Below are 24,784 nucleotides of genomic sequence, written 5' to 3' on the forward strand. Positions count from 1 at the left end.
GCTTTTATCTTTACCGATCCCCCTGCCCTGGTATTTTGTGCGGCTCAGCACTGGGTGTCAGCGGGTTTGATGAGAGACACCCACACACCCTCACTGTCAAATAACAGAGCCCTTTCATCTCCTCTGCAGAGGGATGGTGTTCCCTCTGTCCACTTTGCCTTTCAGCAGACTGTTTCCTTGTTCCTCTTCCCTCCCCCTTGGCTTCCTCAAGCTGGAAAAGATGAAAAAAAAACCCAAAAAGTCTTAAAAGCTGAGGGTGGGTGTAGAAAAGAGTTGGCAGGAAACATCAGAGTTTCTCATTAGTGGGGCTGACCAGTGCTTGGAGCCGGATGCACCCCTTCCCCTGGCCGTCTGCATGGTGAAAACTCTCCTTTTTCAGGAGAAATCTGCCTAGAATGCACAGGTTTCCCCATCACAGGGGTTCCTTGCACTGAGCTGGGCTGTTCCAGGGTTCTGCTGGAGATGCTGGGATGGAGTGAGGTCAGTGGAGGGACTCACTAGCACGCGGTCCTGCTGCTCTGGGGTGGGGGTTCCTCCTACCCCCGAGCCGTGCAAACAGTGCTAACAATATTTTACCTACAAAGATGATGCATGGGACTCACTTTCATTTAGGAAAGACTTTTTTGAAATTACACAGCCAGAGGTGGAAACTAGGACATAGAAAGAGCCCTGGAAAACAGTCTTCAAAAAAAAATTCATGGCCTAAAATAGTGAACATTTTTTTTCTCCTGAAAAAAAAAAATTTTTATTTCAGCCAAAAGCATTCCATATTTTGGTGAGGAAAACCACATACCTACGCCAAGGCAGCCTTGTCATTAAAGGTATAGTCTAACTAATATTCAGTTTTCTGTTGAAACAACAATTTTGGTTGCAATTTTGAGGTTGTACTAATCATTTCTTGTAGTACATTACATCATGTGTCTCTTTTTATTCACAAATAATTCGTAATTCTATGTATTCATTAATTAAAATTATCCCTGTATTTTCTTCAGCAATTAATTGTTGCTGAGAAAAATCCCAATATTTCTAGTCATCTCCCTGAAGCAGCACTCGGAGAGCTGTTTCCGTCAGGCACTATCACTTATTTTCTGTTTCTCATGTAACTAAACAGCAAGTTGTGAATTGCTTGAGTTGGAATTCAAAAGGATATTGCAGTTTACCACATACAGACTCGTAGCTGAAATGCTGGTAATACAAATGATAAGATGAATAGCTGTCTTTGGATCAAAACGCACCTTCAAAGTAAAACAAAAATCACGGTCCAATTTGTGTCTATTTTACTGACAATAACAACAAAAAGAGGCAGATTAAGGTCTTTAGTGAGGAGTTTTGGGGAAAATGAGGATTGCTACAAGCAGTTTCTAAGATCGATTGACTTGAATAATACTCTTAGGCACAGAGAACATAGAGAGGTAATGCCTGAAAAGAATAAACCAAATATCTTATGGCATTTCAGGCATTCTTTCCTTTTCTAGACACTGCTTTTAGTTTTCAGAAATATGAACAATCCCAGGGAAGCAGAGAATAGCCTGTTCAATCTGCCACGCGGTGATGAATAGTTGCATGTTAGCTTGTTCATTTAATGACAGCTATACGTAGTGTGTATAATAAATCAGACTCCGGCACACAAATGCCTTCTGTTTACCTGTGAAGTGGTTTTTTTTCCTGAGAACAGTGATTGTTGCAAAAGTCTGATGTATCCACCTACATGTACAGGGATCCAAACAACAAACTACCTGAAAGGTTTGGTCCTGTAAGGTCCCCGTTCCTTGCTGAATTGTCTGATACCCAAGAGCCTGGTGCCTCTCAGGGCAGAGAAAATGAACTCAGTCCACTGCATGCAGTTAAGATGGAAGCTCAGCCTGAGCTTTGCATGAAAATTCTCATTTTAATCAGAGATATCAGTCAGTTAATTTGATTATTGCATTATAAACACTTGTCAACTTTCATAATGTGTGCTTTTGAAATACAATGCCTGAACTTGTCAGCCCCCAAAATATGGTATTTTTAACCTGAACTACATTATGACTTCTCTGTACAGTGATTAACCAATTGGAATTTCTACATACATCGCTATACATGTATGTGCTGCTATTCTTCGTTGAATGAAAATATTGGATGTTTGTAGCATAGCTGAAATATTTCACTTTTTGGGAGCAACGGAGATCGCCTTTCAATTTAAATATTAGCAATCTTACCTAGAATGGAAAATGCAAATTTCAAGTATTCTCTACTATCCTAAGTTACATCTACTAGTGCCCAGAAAGTTGGTACAGCGCTGATAAAATCATCTGACATCTCATCTGCAGGATGTGAAATTCACAGGCTGGATTCCTGCTCTGCTTAAGCCTCCCAAGTATTGTTCTCCAGGGAAGAAAAGGGGCAATTTCTATCTTTTTCTTTATTTTGGGAAAACTTTTCATGCAAAGAAATGAGTATAAAGTATTGAGAATTGCTGAAAGACATACAGATTATGTATATTTTTATAGCCGTGAAGTCACTCAAATGGCTTTGTCTCCATTTCATTGTTTGGCATAGATCACTTACTGTGCATATGTTTTCAGATGGAAATGCTGAATTAGACTATGGCAAAATGGATAATGCAGCCCTAATGCTGGCATGAGCTAATAAGAAAACAGCAATGAATCTACTGTTGCAGATTGAAGTACATGCATTTCATATTATTACTCAAGGCTTGTCTCTCCGATTAGATGATTGCATAACCTTAATATTATAAATCTTGCATGATGTGAATTGTTCAGCTGTAACCATAATCAGTTTTTACTAAGGTGGCATTTCTGTCGTCTTGTTAAACACAAACATTATATATGCACCAGTCATAATTTTATAAGAGTTGCTTTTAGCAGGAGACGGCTTTGTCAGTCAGGAGATGCAGTTTAGCACAGATACGCAGTGCAAGTGCTTAAGATGTTCATAACATCGATATTTGCTTCAGAAAACATCACTTTGTAGATCCTTTAATTTTCTGAGCATGCATTTCTCTTCAGAAGAAATGGGAAAACTTGCAAGCTTTTAGACAAAACCCTCTAAAAGGCACTTTTCAGATCTTCTGAAAGTGAAACTATCAACTTTATTTCATCAAGGGAAAATAGCTGTATACTCGACAGAAATCATGGCACACTGTTGGCCTTCTCAAGAGCTACTGCTCAGCTCTGAGTTCCCACTTACTTCGATCCCATTTTCCACAGAGGAAATGTGGCCGAGCTCCCCAGGTGTATATCACCAAAGGCATGACTTTACAGGGACCACACACAGCCACCTGCCGGCATTTAAGGGTTTAAGACCCACAGTATAAACCTCAGCAAGGTTCTTTTCTCCCATCAATTCACTGGAGTTTCGTGCAGTAAAAGCTCACAAACAGGTGATAAATTTCAAGGCACATCATGGGAAGAAGGGGACCCGACTGGCGCGAATACACTGTGACACTCGCCTTTGTGCAGACCTCAGGGATTATTTAGTCCAACTTACCTCCTTGACAAATTTATTGGCTTCATGAAATGCTCTGTGGAAAAGGAAAAAAGAAGGCCAAACCTCTGCCTTGTTCAGGTAACGGATACTTTCCTATTTTTTGCTGTAGATCTTGTGTTGAGTTAGTTCTTAGCAAAGAAGAAAACGTTGGAGAGAGAACAGCAATTCTAGTGCTTCCACACGTCATCACGTGGAGGAAGCCCAGAGACAGCATAATCAGGGAAACGAGCATAAAGCAAGAGCTATTTCACCTCTCTGGCTCTACAATAAATCTAATCAAAGGAGATTTCTTACTGGTTTTAATGGCAGCAGAATTGGCCCTATATTCAATAATTTTGTACTCAAAATTGAATTTCAAGTCTATTGTAAAAACTAAGTTTAAATAACTTTTATCAGTCAGTCTGTGGATATGATTGTAGGAGATGGAAAGCAATCAATTGCAGTAGTCTGTTCTTTGGAGAGTAAGAGCCTTTTCTGTTTCTAGTGCGTGAAGTATCCCTGCAACAGCACCTGGCACGCACGTCAGTGTGTAAAACACAATGTTTTCAGAGGTGGGCACCCTCAGGTGAGAGGTAAAGGTCAGAGGGAAATGACAGAAGGACAAGATTTGACTTCTCAATGCTCCTGCAGATCAGAGCTGAGCTGGCAATTCATCCCCAGCACCCTCTGACCACTGGCAGCCCAACACAAGGCAGCACCAATAAAATGTCACATATACCCAATACTGATCAGCAGTTCCCAAACCCCTTGGGCAAATCAGTTATTGATCTGGCAGCTGCCTGCTCTCTGCCTGTATTTTGTGATGCAGTAAGACTTGCAGGGCCTTGTGGGAGTTTATTAGAAATGGCTTTATTTTATGGTCCAGAAAGGGACCTGCAGCAGCCTTCTGCTCCCAAGCTTTCTACAGGACTGCATGAAAGTAAGAGAGGGATGGCTTAGGTGGCAACTCAACCTGCAGGATTAGCCAGAATGCTCTGCTAGCTGCTTTACTATGCTGAAACTCTGACTGACACTGGAGAGGCTTCCTCACATGGTTAGGAGGGAAAAATAGTTTTTAATATCAGATTTAAAAAAAAAAAATGTGTGGCCACTATAAACTGTTAAACTTCACTTTATTGATCATAAATCTGTGTTTTGCTCAATGCAAAAGTTTTTCATCTTCCACAGAAAAATGCTGAAACACCTAAAAATGTCAAAAACACAAAGTTTCCTCTCCTAGACAATTTATATGGAAGTTATTGGATTTTTTTTTGTTTGTTTTTTGGGGGTTTTTTTTTGTTTAAAAGCACTCTTACCGTGCTTCACTCGCCCACTAGGTTAGAAGAAATTGCCTTTCATTGCTAAGCTTTGTTCCTGGCCTTTTCTGATGGGAACAGACCTGAAAAAATAAAGCAAGTGTGTTAGCCTATTTTACATACTGCTAGGGGTGGAAAGGCTGAAACAGAAAACAAATCCAGAAATTGGTAATAAGATTTCAATAAAATCAGAGAGGGAGAGACTCATTTGCAAAGCCACTGCTAAAGCAGGGCACAGGCAGCAGAACTACTGCAAAGCCAAGCAGCAAGACACCTCACGTCAAGATTAATCCCAAGGTCCAGCCCAAATACAACGGCTGCTGTCAATGCAGGATGGCCAGGTCAGGTCCTGTGGGGACATTTGTGGGAGTAAGTGTGGCCTTGGGGTGCATCCGCCTGATTAGTGACCATAGGCATGGTCCCATCTGTGTCCCAGCCGCTCCATCTGCAAGTGGGGCTACGCGCCCTGAGACCAAGAGATTAACAGCCCTGTCTCGGTATTAATGATCTTCAAAAGCTGCCAGGGTGGAGAGCAGGGCAAAGAAATCTTGATTTATTGATAGCGGAGCAGAAAATTGGAAGGAAAAGTAGAGTGTTCCAGACCAGCCAAGGATGGTATCAAGACCTGCCCTGTTGTAGCATGCATTTAAAATGGTTCATTTTAGCAAAGGCAGCTGTGTGTTAGCGGATTGAATATATTCGGTCTCCTGAGTCTATTTTTTTTTAACATCAAAGAGCATTCAGGGAGAGCAATAATAAGACGAGAAAGGATTTTTATCTAAGCGTCCAAATTACGAGAATTATGCTTTTCTCTTGTAATCCGGAAGGCCTCTTTTTCTGTTTGTTCTCCATCATGCAGTACAACCGGGCTCTGTGCTCCCCTACAGTGGTCGGTATCTCCATAGAGATAATTGACTGGATCATCACCTGGATGCAATGTTTCTCTTTGGTCATAAATCACAATGGGAATACTGTAAAGGAAACCCATGAAATATGAACCCACATAAATAAAGGAAGGGAAAGACTCTGAATTGTCTGGGGAAATCTGTGCAAAGAAAGGGAGGAGGAGAGACTTGCACTGTTGGAGGAACCACAGCAAATACACATCCTGATTTTAAAGTTAAACTGTTACTATAATTATTTAAGATTGACCTTCTCCTGTGTCTCACAGGATGAGGCTTTGTTCTCCTTTCTGCTAATTTCATGTGCTTTCTGTTCCTCTTGGGCTTTACTTTTATTTCTGTGCTTTTCCCACTTCAAGCAATTCTGTCTACAAATACTTTTGCTATTTCATCACGCATCCCAGCACACATAAACCTCAGCTCTTGGTTTCTTCTTCCATTGCTTCTCTTCTGCTAAATTCACATACTTCTCAGTACCAAACTCTAAATAGCTCCTACCATGAAGAACATGAGACAGTCAAGCCATGGGCTTTAGCTCTCATCCAGGCTCAAAAGCTGAGGTCCAAGCATGTTTGCATGTTTATTTAAACTTGAAATGTTAAACTATCATTCACAACTGCCTGGCCCTCACCAATATAATCAGCTCTATGTATGATCAAGAACAAGATATTGCTCTCAGGCAAAGTAAATAGGAAAGGATAAAAAATATGTTTAATTTTTTTTAGAAAATAAATAATCCTGAAATCTTGGATAGTATAGATAATCCTTAATGCTAAAATTTTGCATAATGTTGTAGGCAGAATTTCATTCTACATTTATTGAAATGGAGGAGAGGGCAACTAATCTGTTACTGCTTCGTTTTACACCAATTAGTGGAGCAAATCTATGTGTCCATTCTGTTGTGGACGCAGCTCTGTTTCCATCAGCATCGTTGCAGACACACCAGGTAGTCGAAAATGTCCTGGGATTTATAATTTGAGCACAGTTATTTTATATATGTCAAAAATGGTGGCTGCTCTTGCTGTCCTGAGGCTTCTTCCACGTGACAACTACACAACTAAACACTTCTTTAACAAAATGTTGGCTGCCAAAGCTAATTCCCTAGGATCTAATACTTTGTGTTTCACGGAGCAGAAGGACCCTATTTAAAAGCTAGCAGTTGCATTGAAACATGCATGACATAATTTCTAAAAACATAGTTTATTTTCACTGGTTATTGGATTTTATTTTCTCTTTATGGACACAATTACATGTTCTCATAGATACTAATATTTAGAGCTTGACAAACTCCCACTTCTATCAGTTTGTTGAATGTTTAGTTCAGTTTCTTCTCAAAGAACTGAGGCATCTACAAGGATTTTTAACATGGGTGTAATTCTATGTTCTAAAATAACACAGGTCTGTCTGTCTGGCGGTGTGTGCATATTGGAAGACAGGATAAAATAAACATAACTTGGGGCTTCAATTTGAACCATGTTTAAGCAGTACAGGTAGAATTGTGTTTCTTTTGGATCAGCTGCTTTCCTTCAGCTTCTCAGCACAGTTAATAAATGCTGCAGACTGCTTTTTCGGAGCTTATAAACTTAGCAGAAATAAAAGGAACTAAGGAGTCTGACATCTGAGTGAAGCTTATAAATGCCACTGAAAGCCTTTGAGGCCTCGGCTCCTGGGGAGTATATCAGAGCCCTTGCAGGGTTTATAAATTCTGCTTATTTACTGGCAGGTTTCTCTCCCAACCATAAAAAACATAAGTCAAAAAGCATTGCTATATGGGGAACACGATGCCTGGCCTTCATTTAGCTTCAACTTCTTCTTACACAAGCCTGTGCAGCTCATCAGTAAAACCGTGGTATGGAGCGCTGAATGTCACACAGAATTCATCACAGGGAAAGTATCTGCAGCTCCTGAATTGAGGTAGGACTGATCCCCTAGAGAGGTTAGCTCCTGTCTCTATTTGCATCTCTCTTTGCACTTTACAGTCAGGAGAAACCTGCCCGTTAGCTCAGACTGCTTTGGGATCAATGTTTTAGAAGCTCATAAGTCAGCTTCTCAGCAGGGAACAAGTAGGACCAGCATTCAGGGCTGTGTTTCTTTCTGCCTCATGCCTGCCACTGCCTGGACTGACTCCTAGCGCCCAGTGATGTGAGTCAAAACTGCTGGTTTACATCCCCTCCATGGATCTGCATCTCAGCTTCAGGGAATTTGGGTGCACGAATAAGCTAATTTGTTCACAGGAACCCAAGATGCCCTTCACCAATTTTGTGTTCCTTTGCATTGTTGTAGGTAAGCATCCACCTGGCAGGAGGAGGAAGCACTGTGATCCCATCAGGTTTCTTCTAAGCATCCCAGTCCCAGTTTCGTTCCACCCCACCCGCCGCCTGACAAGCTGCCTTAATGGATAGGCAGTGGCCTTCTGTGGAGGGGCTACATTTAAAACTTTCCTATGCTTCTCTTGTCAAAGTTAAAAGCTTTTCATGTCTGTGTTAATGTTTCTTTTTTTTTTCCCTCCTGTCTGCTGGCACCAATGACAAATACTACATCTTGCGTTGAGTAACAGTATATTGAATGGCTGGCAGAGGCAGAATACGGCACCTGTAATTTATCTCCAGGAGTTTGGGTTGGATGACACTGCTGGGAACAGACGGGAGCTCTAAGCTGTCACCTGATTACTAATTCTAGGATTTCTCCTCTGAGAGTGAGAAGGAGTGAGCTAGGATGAAGGGTACAAAAAGCAAATCAATAAACAGGTTAGTGTTTGCATCATTATTAACACTCGGGCTGTCAACACACCCATTGAAACTATCGCTCAGGGCAGCTACAGATTTAATGGTCAGTGTAACAGATTTACTGTAAATGTTAGCTAAGGCAGAGTGGGAGGGGGGGATCTCATTGACAAATAACAGAGATTTCAGTGGGATGCATGAAACCATTTATGTGTGTGCATAAATAACAGCACAATCGCCAGGCAGAGGCGGGTGGCTTTCTGCAGTATTTCTTCCTGCGGGGCTACTGTGTATCCCTCCAGGCTTCCCTTCCCTCCCCACAGCCCCTGCTTCCCTCCCTTCTTAGCCGAGCATCAATTAAATCAACGGAAGGAGCTTTGATCTTGGGAACCTGACAGAAACCCCTTAACAGCCTGGAGAAGGGAGGGGAGGGTGATGCTGCCATCCTCACACCGAATTACCCAGTGGTGGGGGAAAAAAAGCCTTAAATGAAGTTGAATTTCATTGTCTTTACCCAGCTGATGAGCTCCTGGAATTTTGCCTTCTCCATACACAATGTCTTCTTTGCGGTGGTTTCTTAGGAAAACTCCTGGCACTGCGCCTTCCCTGGTGATCTGTCCTCATGATTTCTACAAGAAACACACATCCAAGCAGCTTTGAGCAATATAAATGAATGCATGATCAAGTGTCTCTACTTAAATTACTGATGAAATGATAAATATGTTGCAGAGTAAATTGGCTGAAGACGAATCTTTCCAAGTCCTGTCGGTGCTGCCACTTTTTCAAATGAAAACCCTCATAAAGAAATTAAACCAGTTAAAATGAAAGGCACCTAAATTCAAGTAGCTTTTGTGGTGGAGGGTTTCCCAGATTGCGCTGTCATCTCAAACAGATCCTTCTTCAGGAACACTGTGCAGCTTTATTTTTTCATTTTGAATGGTTCCCGCATACACATTTATAGTAGCGCATCAATCTCCAGGTGACTGGTTTCACTCACTGCTGCTGCCAGGAAAAGCGGGGGACCGGGAGCCTGAAGCCTCAAAGTCTCAGGATGTAGTGCTCTCTGACTCAGGGGCTGCTCACCTCCTTGAAGGTTTGAGGCTAATGGCAAAATATAAAAAGCTGGAGCTTGCTGCTTTGATCTTCCCAAACTGCATCCTCATCTCCTGTCCTTCAGGCAGACGCCTCAGGAACTGCTTTGCTCAATGCACACTCAGAAAGAATGGGTTTGTACAACAGATTATGACTCTTGTGCTCCAGGATGTAAAAGTCCTTGCTGGAAGTGCCCACCCCAGCTCAACTTTGCTGTCAGAGCATGGACTAAGGACTGAATAAGAGGTGCTTGAAAGCTCCTAACCACCTTCAAAAACTAACCCAGTAAAGCTATTTCAAATGCGTTTCATAGGAAACTTCCATTCACAGCATCTACAGAAACGCCCAGCAGAAACTCAAAGCAGTTTTAGAACATTTGAGAGCTGTATCTCCACAGGGCATGGACCGGTTGGGAGAACTCAAGGAGGGTGTGAGTGAGGCTGGTCACTCAGGAGCAAGAACAGCACAACTGCCTCTCCCCCTCATTCCAGATCATCCCAGACTTCACCTAGCAGCTTTTTCTGCTTATCTGCCTACAATGATGTTAATAAACTCTGTCATTAGCACAAACACTATTTAAACACACAATACAGTGAGAACAGGCTTCTCTCAGCCCTTAATTTCATTATAAACAAGCCCAAGATGAAACCCATCTAGCTCCAAACAGAGCTTCCTGAAAGCCCTTTCTGCCAGGCAGCCTCCTGTGACAGGAACAGAGGATTAACCCGTCAACACCAGCATCTCTGGGATGGGCCATGCATCATCCGGAAATGCCTTCCATGTATTGTGGCTTGCATTATTTGTTGGTAACTTAAGCCCTGCCCAGACCCACTAGGAAGGGTTGGGAATCACAGGCTTGGTGGGGTGTGGGAAATGCAGGCAAGGTTATCTGGTGGTGCAGCTTGTAAGTGCAAATATTACAACCCTCCAGCATCTGGCTCAGGGCGTATCAATGTGGATCTCTGTTCACATTGCTTGATTTTGTGGTGTTATGCTGTGGTTCAATACCAGACCTCCTTAGCAGATCTGGTACCATAACAGTGCCCATGCTGGAAAACCCACCACATGGGGAAACCTCAGATGGACAGCAGGAAAAGTGCTTCCGAGATAACCTGGAGCTATGTCACCCACTCAAAATCCACTGTCAATGCCAAGCTCTTCTCCAGAGGGCATGTCTACTTTGTGCCACGAAGATGTCAGCTCAGTCTCCCACAAGACTCGCAACACTAGAAGCACAAAAAAAATCAAATGCAGCAGCTGCAAGACCAGAATTTACATGTTTAGGCTTGATTTTGATTTCTAGAGGGCTAGTGGCAAAGGAAAGCTCTAGCTCTGGAGCCTCTCTGTGGAGTTGAGCTCGAATGCCTCTAGAAGAGAGCAGCCTCGTGAATTCAGAGCGCTGCTTGCTTTCTTTAATCTGCATACTATTGACTAGAAGAAGAACAAACCTCCCTTGCAAGCCTTAATTGGAGTAAGTGGCGTCTGACGAGTTTTGTTTAAACTGTAAAAGAAGACTCGTCCCTGGTGGGAGATGTTCAGCAATCAAAATGAGGAAGGAAAAAAAAAACCCTTTGCTGCACACAGCTTGGCTGTGCAGTAGATAACCCAGTGGAAAGCGGCCCTGGGAGCTGCTGAGGTATTTGGACAAGGTGACCTCGCACCGAGCACATTAGCTGTATTATCAGCCTATAAACTGTCTCGCTGCTTTACATATCCGTATGGCCCACATATTGAAGGAGAAGATTAGCTTGATTATCAATGGGGGAATGAGCCAAACAATTACTTTCATTATTGAATATCCAATTAATTATTCAGGAGGCAAATCAATTATTCATATCTCATTTAAACTGGGTAGGGGGAGAGGCTTTGCCACTTGGCAGAGCTGTGAACAGCCTCTTTGGATACAGCAGCAGTTCTGCTGCAACAGGGAGGAATTGTGTTGGGAGCAAAAACTAACCCCAGAATTATTTTTCCCACTATGCACATTTGATGGCCAAGGCCAATTCTAGAGGGCTGTGGCAGTCTGGGGTTCCCTGCAGGGTCACCTCAGCCATGGTTATCACTAATGTGATAGAAAACCCCTTCCAGGGCAGAACTGACAGGAGTTCATAAGCCCATGGGAGTTAAGCACATGCCATAGAAGCACTGATGCTTTGGGGACTTGGAGGCATTTGGTTTTATGTGAAAGAAAGAGAGAAATAGAGAGGGAGAAAGAGAGAAAGAGAAAAAGAGAGAAAGAGAGAAAGAAAGAGAGAAAGAAAGAGAGAAAAAGAGAAAGAAAGAAAGAGAGAAAGAGAGACAGAAAGAGAAAGAAAGAAAGAGAGAAAGAGAAAAAGAAAGAAAGAAAGAAAGAGAGAAAGAGAAAAAGAGAGAAAGAAAGAAAGAAAGAAAGAGAGAAAGAAAGAGAGAAAGAAAGAAAGAAAGAAAGAAAGAAAGAAAGAAAGAAAGAAAGAAAGAAAGAAAGAAAGAAAGAAAGAAAGAAAGAAAGAGAAAGAAAGAAAGAAAGAAGCTGTCATCCAGAGGCGAATCTCCTGGAGAAGAGACTCTTACCTGTCTTTCAAAGCCTGATAGCTCCATACATAACATTTACGAGCAAAATATCCGTCTTGCCTCCCCCATTTAAATAATCAAAATTTTTTTTAAAAGGGGGAGGGGTATTTTGCCCACCCTCTAGTTGCTTTTGCTTTGCTTTTCTTTAGAGGCAGGAATAGGTATATTACACCTATGCAGAGCATCACTCTCAGTCTAGTCTGTATCCTCCCAGTGCTGTGGTGACCCATGTAACCGTGTACCCTTTGCCAGGACCGTGTGTTCTGCTCCCACCCAAAGCATCAACAAGCAACAGATCACTGGATTTAGAGCGCTTGATAGTTGCACTGTGAGGCAGAGGGTAAGTATGACAGAAAAAAGAGGGAGAGGCAAGACCAGGAAAGAAATAGAGCCACTGAGGGAGAAGATCCAGGAATATAACTAGAGTGCAAACAATATGGAAAGGCCAAGGTCTGAAAACTCTGCTTTTCTGTAAAACTCCCCACACAGGCAGTGACAGCTGGCTGCAACTGTTTGAAAAGCAGGGAAACAGAAGGAATCACAACTCATGTGTGTGTGTATTCAAGACAAATGGGTCCCTGGGACATTCAGTGTCTGGGAATGCTCCTTTCCTCCTTGCTCTCTCACAGTCACTTGTCCTCGCTGTGACCAGGGCCCAATCCTCCAGTAATCTTAATTGTATTTCTCTTATTTCTTTGCAAAAGCAGAAGCAAGTGATACTACATTGGAAACAAATTGTCAATTACTGAACAATCAAGCCCTCCATTTGTTTGTTAGATTGGCTCTCAAATAGTCCAATTAATTATAACAGCACTAATTATTAAGATACACTGGTAGTCATCTCCTGTTTCAGAGAGAAGGAGAAAGTCTTTCCTTATGCTTTTGCTGTCACAGTAGCGGCCTTACCCAATAGGGCGATTTATCTCTGTCAAGCCAGTAAAATGATAATGCCAATTAAATCACACAAGTAATTGCTGTTGGGGTCCCGATGGATTTCTCCCAGCAGAGTCAGGTGGAATACGCATGCAGGCTGGACGGGCAGGGCTGGATCCTGCGGCAGGGAGCACCGTGCCACGCACTGCCTGCAATGGTCCCAGTCCCCAGTTGATCATTACAGTGAGGATCTCCAGCTTGAGCTCACAGGCTTCCCTGTAGCCTCAACAGAGTGTTTTCACAGACGGAAGCGGGTAAAGTTTCTCAGTCTCAAACAGGGTTGCCATAGAGGACCCATGGCATGAAGCTGATCCTTTTGTGTCCTCTCCTGATTCAATTGGTTGTCTTCCAGTGGTTTTAGTAGTCTCTAGCATCTCTTGGTCCTAGCCTGCATGGGCCTGGGCTGTCTCTCCCATCCCTTCAGACCAGAAATGCAGCTGAATCTCCAGTCAGAGCTAGTGTTATAGGTAGTATACGCTACCGATAGTATGCATCCATAGGTGTGCATACACTGTAAAATACAAAGATATATGGACAACACACACATACACACAGCTTGGTCCAGAGAGGCTCGAAGAATCGTATACACAGATAACGATGGTTATGATTGCTACGGCTGCTGCAAAAGGAGGGGTGCGCGCCCCCACCTCCTGTCCTGTGCTTCCTGCTTAATGTAATGGATCGATGTCTCTGCATCTGGGCAAACCCCACCTCAAAAGAACGGTGTGATCTAACCCAATCTCGCTTCTCATTCAATTAAACCCCGTGAAAGCAGGCATGTAATCTTGTTAATATCACGTTTATTAGAGGGAAGGGGGACAGAAAATTAAGATATACTTCATGTTGTTGCTAATTAGAAAAATTGAGACTTTGCATCTGTGCAAGGCAGAGCAACATGTGGCATTAACAGATGTGAACTCATTACACAGCTGCATCATAGGAAATTGTGCCACCACAGCGACAAAAATCTCAAAATCAGATTTCTCCCAATGCCTCAGCTTCCTATTGCCTTCTTTCTTCCTCTATAAAAGATTGTTCTGGGGTTGCTGAGGTTTTTTTACTGTTTTAGGTTTGGGAACAGAGGGGAAGAGGGTCTGTTCTTTTAGTAAAGACACAGTGAACTCCCCTAGAAAGTTCGGAGCAGAAACAAGCCAAGCTGCAGTGTGACAGCAACCGCTGACTCCTGCTAAAACACAGGCAAAAGGGAAAAAACTCCATCCTGCCCACCCCAGCTATAGTGTTTTCTGCGGTGGGGGGCAAGCAGGGAAGACTGCAGGCAGCCTCTTCCCCAGGGTTTTCCAGACACTGCTTTTCTGCAAAGTGGAGAGAAGCAGGAGTAGTGCCTTAAATGAGGTGTCACCAATAAAGTGCATCAAATCCTGCCCTTCATCCCCCTGGGAGCTGTCTAGCATCACCAGACCACTTGTCATCAACTGTAAAGAGCAGCCAAACAGCATGAAAATAGGTCTCTTTTTTTTTTTATCATTTCCCCTGTATATTCTGCTTAACTTTTTGTCTGAGATAGTGGAAGCCAGTCCTAGGGGCGCTGGTGTGGAGCCTCTGGGAAGAAAGCAGAGGTCAGACTTGGGATTCCTCCATCGTAGGCTTACCAAGAGCTGATTTGCTCTCTGGCACAGCTGAAAGCAGGCCAGCAAAGCAGCTGCATAAAAATACAGCTTTGCTGAGGCTTGTTTAATTTGTGCCTTATTCAGCTCTGGAGGGGCTCAGCTGTAGTTCTGCACAGTAAAACCCCAGTGTTATTAAAAGTCATAACTGTAGCAGACTGACAGGTTTAGGGAGGAGCAGGTATGGCATCAGGGTAAAGGGGCTGTAACCCTCTTCCCAAGCAGCTGGGCATTGGGTAACTATAAGACAGAGCCTGGAAAATGAGCCCCAAAGACTATTTCTCTGTCTGAAGCTTTTGCGTGGACCAAGTGGAAGTTTTATTCCAGCCTCACAGGCTCTTTCCCTGATCTCATTCCCAAGATCTCTATTGACTTTAAATGTCATATCAAACACCTGCCTGCCCCCTTGTACTCCACCGCTCCAAACTGTCTTGGAGCAGGATTCAGTATAAGAGCTATGCTTTGGACAGCATCTTGAGTGAGTGTAGCCATCTTCTATCTTGTTTTATAATGAAACTACACTGTGGGGTGTTGCTGCTTTCTCAGTGCATTAACGGGAACTCTGAGATTCTCACCCCTACCATGGTGAAAAGGAGGTGTAACTTTTCCCCTGACCATAAGCACACCAGCTTATGTATTTTGCTAAAATAAGCCTTCTATTTAAAAGCTCTGCTGAAACAAACTTTCAGTAAACGCATTTGGTGCTCCAGTACAATTTGCCTGCTGCAACCCTCACCAAGAAAAGCATTAAAAAAACCCCAAATCCTTCTTTTTAACAGAAAAATCTGGTTGGTGAGCATGCTATGGGCTGTCTGGCAAAGCTCTTCCCTTCGTTTGCACAGGTAAAGAGTTGGCTAACGCGGCTTTTACACTAGCTGTTCTGAGCAGCCACTGGTAGCAATGTTCCTCGCTTGCACCATTTTATTGAGAGCCCTTTATCCTTCCTTTGTCCCACACAAACATGCTGTGTGCAGCACAGAAACCCGTCACCCCACACAGGCCTTCAATCCTTTTGTGCAGGCTGTTTCATTTCATAGACTCAAGGGTCACTTTTATTGTGGTCTCCGCTAAATGAAATCACAAAAGCAATTTAAAATCGCTTAAGCAAATCATGAAAGATGCAATATGAGGAAAGGGTTGTGAATAATGGTTAGCCTAAAGCATTGCAACAAAGGGAGTGACTGTGCTTCTGTCAGGTCCTTTCTCTTGGTCCGTATCCCTCATGCTGAATTCCTCATCATCTGCCTCAGAATTTGGGCAGGAACTCATCAAAGGAGAAAGACACTCTTATCAAATTTCTACCATTGCCTGCTATTCTTCATGGAAAATGATCTCCAGGATGTACAGAGAGCTGCAGCTGAGTATTATGGCATTTCAGATATGCAGTAGCGAGAAAATAATAACAAAAAACACAGGATACAATTTTTGTCCTGGAAATTATTTTCTGGAAGAAAAGAAATGCCACTGTACTCTGTGAACTTCATCCTTATCTGGCCACCTAACAGTCAGCAGAAACTTCTGTCTGCCTCTGAGCTTTGTCATAGTGATTCATGGTCTGAACAAAGTTCATTCTATAGAACAAAGTTTGAGGTGACTAAAATGGCTGCGAGACAAATTTTCAAGCAACTTTGTTTCCCATCCCACTACCATGCTTCATCGAATATTTTTCTTGTCCGATGGATGACTGTCTTATAGCTTTGAAAAGATCTGTTCATCTTTCATCAGCGCTTTCATTTGTATGGTATTTGCTTTCATGTTGTTTTATATGAGATGAACAACTACGTTTGCTCCGATGTTCCCTGGTGTCCAGGATCCTATGAGGTCAGGTTTCCCAGTGCTCGGTACCGAGGTAGGGGTGAGAATCTCAGAGTTCCCGTTAATGCAGTATTGACACTGAGAAAGCAGCAACACCCCACAGTGTAGTTTCATTATAAAACAAGACAGAATATGGCCACACTCACTCAAGAGCCAAAGTGATGGCTGAGTTCTCCTCTAGACCAGGTATCTCTGTAAGGACTCATTTCTAACCACAGTTTTCTTGACCCAGTTTTTCTCAGCTAGCTACTGATTTTAAAGGCTTTATGAAAACAGCAGCCAGTTGTGGCACCTCAATTTCTGGCTGGGAAGAGGTAAGAGAAGAGAAGGAGAGGGACTGATCTAGGAGTCTCAGAGTGAAGCTCAAAAACTGTAGTCAACATCACAAGTGGCTTTTGAAAATTTTGTATTTCTGCTCTGGTGATGCTCAGCTTTGTGAGACAGAAAGGCACAGCCAATTTCCTTCCTACGGCAAACACTTCCCAGCTCCAGCCTTGAGGTTTCCAGCTGGACCTATTGGATAGTTATCAAAACTGGATTAAGATGTTGAAGCAGACCCTCATCTATAAAATGTGATCCAAGTGGAATCTACAAATCTGAGGCAGCAGAAATACTGCAGATAGTGGGCCAGATGTGCCCTTATCTTCAGTTGAGGATCACTTTAGATCCCAATACTACCTTCTCAAGTGGACATGCTCTGCCAATGACAAAAAGGATCCTGCAGAGCCACTGCCCACGTGCCTGAGGAGCCCCAAAGACTGGAGACAATTCAGTGCTACTGAAAAGACAGGTGAATTCACACTCCAAATGCTTTTGAGATTTCCAATCCTGCTGCACCACCGGCTCATGACCATAAAGATCCCCAGAATGTCTGGAGAGGTTAATACAAAGGCCGTAGACAAGATGGCCCAGAAGAGAAGATCTTTCTATTTCTTCCCTCAAAAAGTGACTCAATAACCCTCTCCAAAAATAATACCCTCTCCAAAATCCCCTCCTCTAAGCTTATGCATGATAGTAACATTTCCCACATTTTCAATTAGCTCAAATAATCTTGCTAAAATCTATTAATAATCCACCTTTAGCTACAAACACGTGCACCTGTGTGTGCAAGAAGACAAGCCATCTCTGGTGGAGGGAAAGTCAATGAAAAATGAACTGCCCGAAATTAACTTTAAGCATCCAAGTGATTAAACCATTGTGCTGTGATTGTGTATGATACTCCCTTTCTTCAGCAATTAAGGCTGTATTGATCACAAACGTGAGGAAAGGGACTGGCAGAGTAATGCTTATTCAGGCTGCCATAATTAAGAGTGATCATCTATTGTTCTGGAGCACACGACATAGCCCAGCCCCATCAGGCTCTTCCCTCTCCCCTCCCTCTCCCCTCGCTAGCCTTCACTCCCCCATGGCAGCAATGCTAACACGTGGATTGAGCATCTGCTTGGAGCAAAAATCAGAGCAGGAGCTGGCTGAAGTTGCTCCGTAGCAGATCAGGAGGAAATCCACATTTTCCCCCAGCCACTCAGTCTCAGAACAAGCAGATTCAGCTATTTGCTAATAAGGGAAAAAATGGTGAAAGGGAAATGTGAGAAAATAGAGCTCATCACATCTGAAAGAAAGTTTCGGATCAGACAGAAATGGCACCTCTGCATTAGTGTGGGTCATTCCAGCAAGAGCAAACATCTCCCTAAAGAGATCCTCCCACTTTCAAAATGAATCCTGGTGGGTGTTTCTATAAGTTTATTTTTTCCACCCAAAAAAAAGTACTTGGGCCAATCTTCTGCTCTTAGACACAGCTTGAAATTGGCTCTTTATTTATATCTTACCTAGCAAATTTATTTTACAATTTCTGCTGAACTCCAAAGTGGCAGCACTACCAAACTCTTGCTTTTCTTCACTTCATGGTGCATGGCCTCAGCCTTGAAAATTGGCGTGGGGTGAGAGCATTTAAAATTTCAGATGACGACTATACGCTCATGATTACAAAGACAGGAGTCCTTGGGCATTTAAACTCTTGTGGTAAAGGATATTTCTTTACTTAATTATTCTAGTTCCCAGTTTATCATTTCTCAGCATATTGATGGTACTTACTGTGAGCATTAGAAAAATACCTGTCAATCAAAGCATATACCTGTTGTCTTGGGCAAGGATTTCAGTAATTTCCTTATGAAGACTACAGAATGCAGCACCTGAAAACATACTTTCCCAGACAGCAAGGGCACGTGGCACTGAGCCACATCATTCTAGAACTGAATCAGTTTATTATTCATCCACAAGACCATGCAAAACCTGATGCTGGCATATAAACCAATGTGATAATCACTGTTGTTTTCCTTCATCCCTGTGGTCTGCTATGAAACTTGAAATAAAGAGAAATTATTTGCATACCTGAGTGGCATTTAATGCCACAGCCACCAATCAAACCAAGGTAGACTAAATTCAGCTTGGTGTTTTAACACCAGGAGTGTCTTTCTTTCCATTTGTTGTGTGAAACCCATAAGTATGACTGCCATAGTCTCACTGTCATTGCCTGTCTTGCCCATTAAGCTGAAAGTATAGACTGGCAAGAAGGGATGGCACCCATGTGTGTGATCATGCAGTCCACATTCACATAGTACCTTCCTTTCATAAAAATAAATCATGGATGCAGTCCTACACTCTCAGCCTAAGCAGCATCAATTCACTTTAAATACATGTCTCACTACTTTATTCACAGCTCTAGTTTTATTAAGTGAGATGTGGCCTTGTCAATGTTTTTCCAGTTATCTCAGTCCTGGCTCTCATGAAGATCACTGTTCATCTCTGTGTCAGCCAATGTCCACTGCTGAACACAGGTCTCCTTTCTCCCTTTCAATGAAGAACATTTGCATTTCCTTCTGCTTGACAAAACCCATGAGCCCAATAACTATTACAACCAGGTGCTGCTAATCTGAACCTTGGGACTGTACAATTTCATTTTGTACCGCCCTAGACCAATCTTGTTGCTCTGTGTACTTTGAACAGTTCAAGCTGCTGCAGGATGAGAGACAGACATCTCTGCTTTGCTCTTTTTCTTCCTTTCTCGATGTTACTCAACAGCTCATGCCAAGGCAGAATAAAGGGTTAAGCATGAAGATCTGGAAGAGACTGTTCTGTCCTGACACTGTGCTGCCCTTTTGCCTCTTCCTCACACATACACGCTGTTCACATAGCCTGCATTCCTCTCCAGTTAACACCATTAAGCTTTGACCTGAACTAGAGATACAGCTAAATATGTGTGCACCTGTCCTGTTATAATGACCTGCTATTATCATTTTCCACCCCTCTTTTTTGATTGATGGATATTATATGCATAATGACCCTCAGGATTTTTTTTCCTCTCTTTTTGTTAGGCTTTGCTAAAGCAACCTGCAAATTAATTTAATATCCTCTTTTGGTTGGGAGCTATGAAACGAGGGTTCGAGGCTGATGATGCGTAAACCATTTGTGGCATGTATTTAATCTCTGGACAATGGATAGAGATGTTAGTGCATGCTACACTAAGTTCTATTTACGCTGGCTATTAAGTGCAGTCAAGCTGAAGGCAATCGGAGCACATTACGGGGCCTAATGGGAGAGGATGCTACACAACAGTACATTAAAGACCGAAAATGAATTAAGAAGGAAGCATGGTAGAGAAAGCAGACAAGGAAAGGGTTCTGTATACAGATAACTCTTATTGACAGCACAAATATTCATGTACTCTGAGTTCCCAAATCCAATTTTGGTATTGGATACCACTCTAGAGGGAATGTTTTGAACTCCATTTTCATGCAGATACCAAATGACTCGCAATCAGCCTGCTCCCTCCCACCTCCATCTCTGTAGCTTGCATAACCTCATGCTGGGAAATGCATTCCCATTAGCTACCTTGCAAAGCTAAGCCGGATAGCTCTTGACCACCTAAACCAGGCCAAACTTTCTTGGCTTGCTCTCTGGAATGTATCTGGCTCCAGGAACGATGAACAAACCTTGCTGCACTCCCAGTGCTGTTCATTCTCCTTGGGACTTTTTGCTCTGGCTGTTGCATAGCTGAGAAATTTCAAGCCTTCTGGGAAAAATGGGAGAAAAATGCATAATGGGGCAAGGATATGAGTTGTGAACACTATCTTTGCTTCGGACTCTTCTTCCCTCTGGTATCTGTGTAAAAAGAATTTAGGGATAACAAAATACCGGCCTGTTGTCTTTTCAAAACAAAGCTCCAGAACCCAAGAATGACTTTGCTTTATTGTATCTTACACACATACAACTTTATGAGTTTGCTTTTGTGCATAAAATCTCCACATGTGAAGAGTCTGACTTGCTGACTTCTTCAATAAGGTGGTTTCATTTCTATTGTTGAAAGAAAAGCCCAGTTTAGAATTAAAAACTTGCACAGGAGATAGAGAGAAGCAACAACCAACCTACTGAAGCTACGTGCTGAAGCCTAGTAGTTCTGCTCAGTATTTCAGTAAAGCTCCTCCACGATCAGGCTCTGACTCTTATTATTACTCCCAGAGGTGAGGCTCACACCAGAAGCCCAGACTACAAACACATATCTGATCTGCTCCCTTAGTGGAGGGAAATAAACCATACCCTGAAAGCATCTACCCAATGTATTTTTTACATCTGTTGTAGGACAATATCACTTCAAGTCAAGGCTTCCCTGTCCTTATGCCTAGACCTTCACTGACTGTAGATGGACCCTAAGACCAAGGTGTGTGTCCTTCCTTCCCATGCGATTTTTAAAGATCATACTTGCCTCTCAGATGCCAAGCTCCTTGCTGCTCTTGGCTGGGGATGATCAACAGCTTGATTGCAACAGAGAACGTCTTCCAAGAATAAAAGAAAGAAACATTTCACCCAGCAAATATACTGAGTGGATCCAGATCCTGCATAGAACCAAGTGCTCTCTGACATCCCGTAATAATGAGCCTATACCTGTGTCGCAGATCAGCCCCAGCCCAGCTTGACTCCATACCCTCCCCCACCTAGGGAAATGGGGAAGGGAAATGAGAGAAAAAGACTTGTGGGTTGGAAACTAGAACTAAAACAGTTTTAATGAAACAATAAGAATAATAGGGAAAATACTATTAATAAGGAAGTAATAAAACATACAACTATACGGAATTGCCCATCCCTTCCTTGATGACTCTGTCACCACAGATGGTGCAGAGCAGGCACATGGAAGCCCAGGCTGGACTCAGTGGCAGAAGGGAGCTGGACACGGGAATTGGATTCAGGAATGCATAGATCCAGGATTAGGCAAAAAGACAGATGAGTTCCCCATTGAATATCAAAGAGAGCTTGACTTCTGATCCCTCAGTTTTATGCCGAGTATGACATATACGGGATCAAATACTCTGTTGGTCAGTTTGCGGTCACCTGTAATGTCCACTCCTCCCTGCAAGGGCGATCCTTTTTCACCCTTTTCCCTTATGTCATCCACCAGCTCTTTTCTATAGGAATAAGTACAAGCAATGGCCTTTCTGCCCACCAATGCCACGTGTTATCACTTCTAGAGAGGAACACCATGTGAAAAACATGCAGTTAGCTTTCAGAAAATGAAGTTACTCAGATGAGACTTAGCTGAAGTTAGAAAACTGATTCCACTTGAGCTCAAACCAGAACAACTTCAGTAAGGCAAGAGAGTTCTCCTTCAGAACAGACGTGTTAATGACCAATTTTGCTTTCTTTAGGGAGACCAAAGCCTTGCCACCTCCTCCTCCTCCCACTTCTTGAAGCACTAGTGAACAGTAAGAGCATAAAGGAATTATTTTTCACAGAGCCAGTTTATTCTAAAATCACGTCTGGCAATAAAAGAAGAGAATATTAGAATCATTTAGTAACCATCTTGTCTTGGCAGCAAAGGAGAGCTTTGGGTCTCTTAAAATGTTAGCATAGTAAAAAAAATCAATTCATTGCTAACATAAACAGAAATATACTGAAACCAATACCTGAGCATAAAATACCTCCATAGTATTTTATACTGTGTACACAGTGCAGAGGAATTTAAACTAATCTTTTCAAGCAAGGCACTGACTAACCGCTGAATTTGTCTGGATTTAAGGAGCAAACTTGTAAGTAAGCTCTGAAGGAAAAGGAGCGCTTTGGGTTTCAAGAGAACCTCCTACATCCAAAACAAATGACTTTCACGCTGTACTTGGATAGGCCTGGGGGGAAGACGTAGGAAAAACAGTGTTGTTTCATGGCGGTCTTCTTTTCACTGGTTTTTGATGGCAGTGAAACACTCTCCCCTCTCAAGGACGTTCTTGTTGATGCATGGGTAAGTGTCCTTTCTGTTTTCTGGAGCAAAACATCTTCTGGAATAAATACCTTGTTTACATTTTCTATGAAATGGTGCTTAATTTATTTTAATAACTATTTTCCTTGGGAAAACAGCCTTGCTTATGTTTATAGGAATTTGAGACCATCTCATGTTTCTGCAATAAGTTCCTTTGGTCATTGTCATTCCAGTGACCTGTTAGATCCTACTCTGACACCGAGTCAGTCTGAATTAACTCTGGGATGTTTGTAGCAGGCAGACACTGCACAGCTACCACATGTGTTACTGTCAGTGATAATTTTAGCACTACCTCCTGCACTTTTCCTGCGTCCACAGCCCAGCACTCACGGTAACTGTCTCACAGCTATGGTCTTTCAACAGTGTCCCAAGTTATACACGGTGACAATACACAAGTCACAAACCAAATGTGTTCATGTGAGGCCTCCATGCGTCTTCTCCTTGATTGGGTGTTGAATATGATACTTGGATGCTGTGACCCGCAGAATAGTTCAGAAACAAGCTGGCTTGAAGCCAGTTAGAAATTCTTTCTGTTTTTAAAAATATCTTGAGAGTAAAGGACAGCAGTGAAAAGTGTTTCCTTCCTGCTAGCACTATGAATATAACCATGGCTTTCTTTTTCACTTTCTTCTTCAGAGATGCCCTGTTATCCCATCCCCAACAAAAGGCCAATCTTGATCTGTGCAAGAAAGAACAGACAGGGAAGGAAATATTCTCAGAGCTCTCACGGACCTCAAAACACCTCTCCAGAAGACTAAGGGTTGGATAGGCATCATGCTGGGAAAAACTTACAGCTTTGGAGGAAAAGAGAGTGAAGGAGAGGAGAGGCAAGAAGTGGAGCAGTATCACTCTCAATCAGCAAGAAACATTCATTAAAGACCCAGAGAACCTCTTCTCCTGGGGTTAACAGGAACAGATTCCCACTGTGACCAAAGAAATAAGTGCCTCTACCTACCCAGCACCCTGCATTGCTCACTGGTAAACCAGGAACATCGCTCTGAGGCCACCTGTGTAGACCTGTGAGTAATACAAGGCAGGCAGTACTTTGCACTTTGCTTTCTTACTGTGTTTTATACAGCTTAACAAGTTCTCCGCGGTTCAGTAAGCGCATAAAAGGTTCAAAGTTTCTTGTTGTTTATAAGAAGAATGTCTGTGATTTACCACCGATGCAATAAAACTGCTGAAAATAATAATCATAATTTGTGGATCTAACCCAACAGAAATGCCACAGTCCAGTTCACCACCCTTCTCAGTCAAGATACGAGTCACCTACAGATAATTAAACTCTATGAAAGCCAAGTACACAAGAGAGAACCCACTGAGTAGAGTCATAACCCTCTGTTAAAAACATCTCTTAGCAACATGGCAGCATGAAGGACTTTGAAAATAACGCTGTGAGTACTTGCTTGCTGGGTTCCAGTCTCATCTGGAAGCCCTCATCACCATCACCTTGGCAAATTTACCTCTCTGGGTACTCTGCACATTGAAAGATGATGGTTAAACCACTCCTTGATGCCATCTCGAGTGTGATTACACGAGGTAAGGGAGCAGAGTCTCCTAGACTCACTATCGACATTGCAACGCCATCAGTTTGAATGTAGTGTGCTAGAAGAGTAAACATGTTTTTGTTTAAAAAGAAATAAATCTACATTCCTGAAACCGTCACTGTCTCTGATCACTGACACGTTCCAGAGGATATACCATCACTCACACAAACATTGGAAAGTCCTCTTTCCATGCACATAATTAAAGTATCTGTAGGGTGTGTGGAGGGAGGGGGAAGGACAAGCAAACTCACAAAACAGTAAAACTTTCCACTGAAGACATAGATGAAAAACAGAGAAGGATGCGAAAGCAACTTCAGATAGTGAAAAACTGAAAGTCTATAATCCCTGACTCTATTTTCCACATCACAGGCTCACATGCCTATTGCCCAGGATTTATGCTTTGAGGTAATTGGCAAAGGGTGGAAAACCCCCTGCTCCCGTGTAAGTTACAGAACACTTCTTTTAAAGATAATCGATGGTTTTAGTCTGCCCTGATGACTTTGTAATATTTG

General features: G+C 42.6%; 1 long non-coding RNA gene across 1 annotated transcript in view; it reads left to right on the top strand.

Annotated features, from left to right (window-relative positions):
• Positions 1-24,293, top strand: part of LOC128853821 (uncharacterized) — a 76,855-nt gene extending 52,562 nt beyond the window's left edge. Inside the window, exon 3 of the long non-coding RNA XR_008452599.1 lies at positions 23,362-24,293. This is a non-coding gene — a long non-coding RNA (uncharacterized LOC128853821). The remainder of the gene's footprint in view (positions 1-23,361) is intronic.
• Positions 24,294-24,784: the final 491 nt, after the last annotated feature.

The sequence above is a fragment of the Cuculus canorus genome, chromosome 16, assembly GCF_017976375.1.
Source record: "Cuculus canorus isolate bCucCan1 chromosome 16, bCucCan1.pri, whole genome shotgun sequence".
Lineage (NCBI taxonomy): Eukaryota > Metazoa > Chordata > Aves > Cuculiformes > Cuculidae > Cuculus > Cuculus canorus.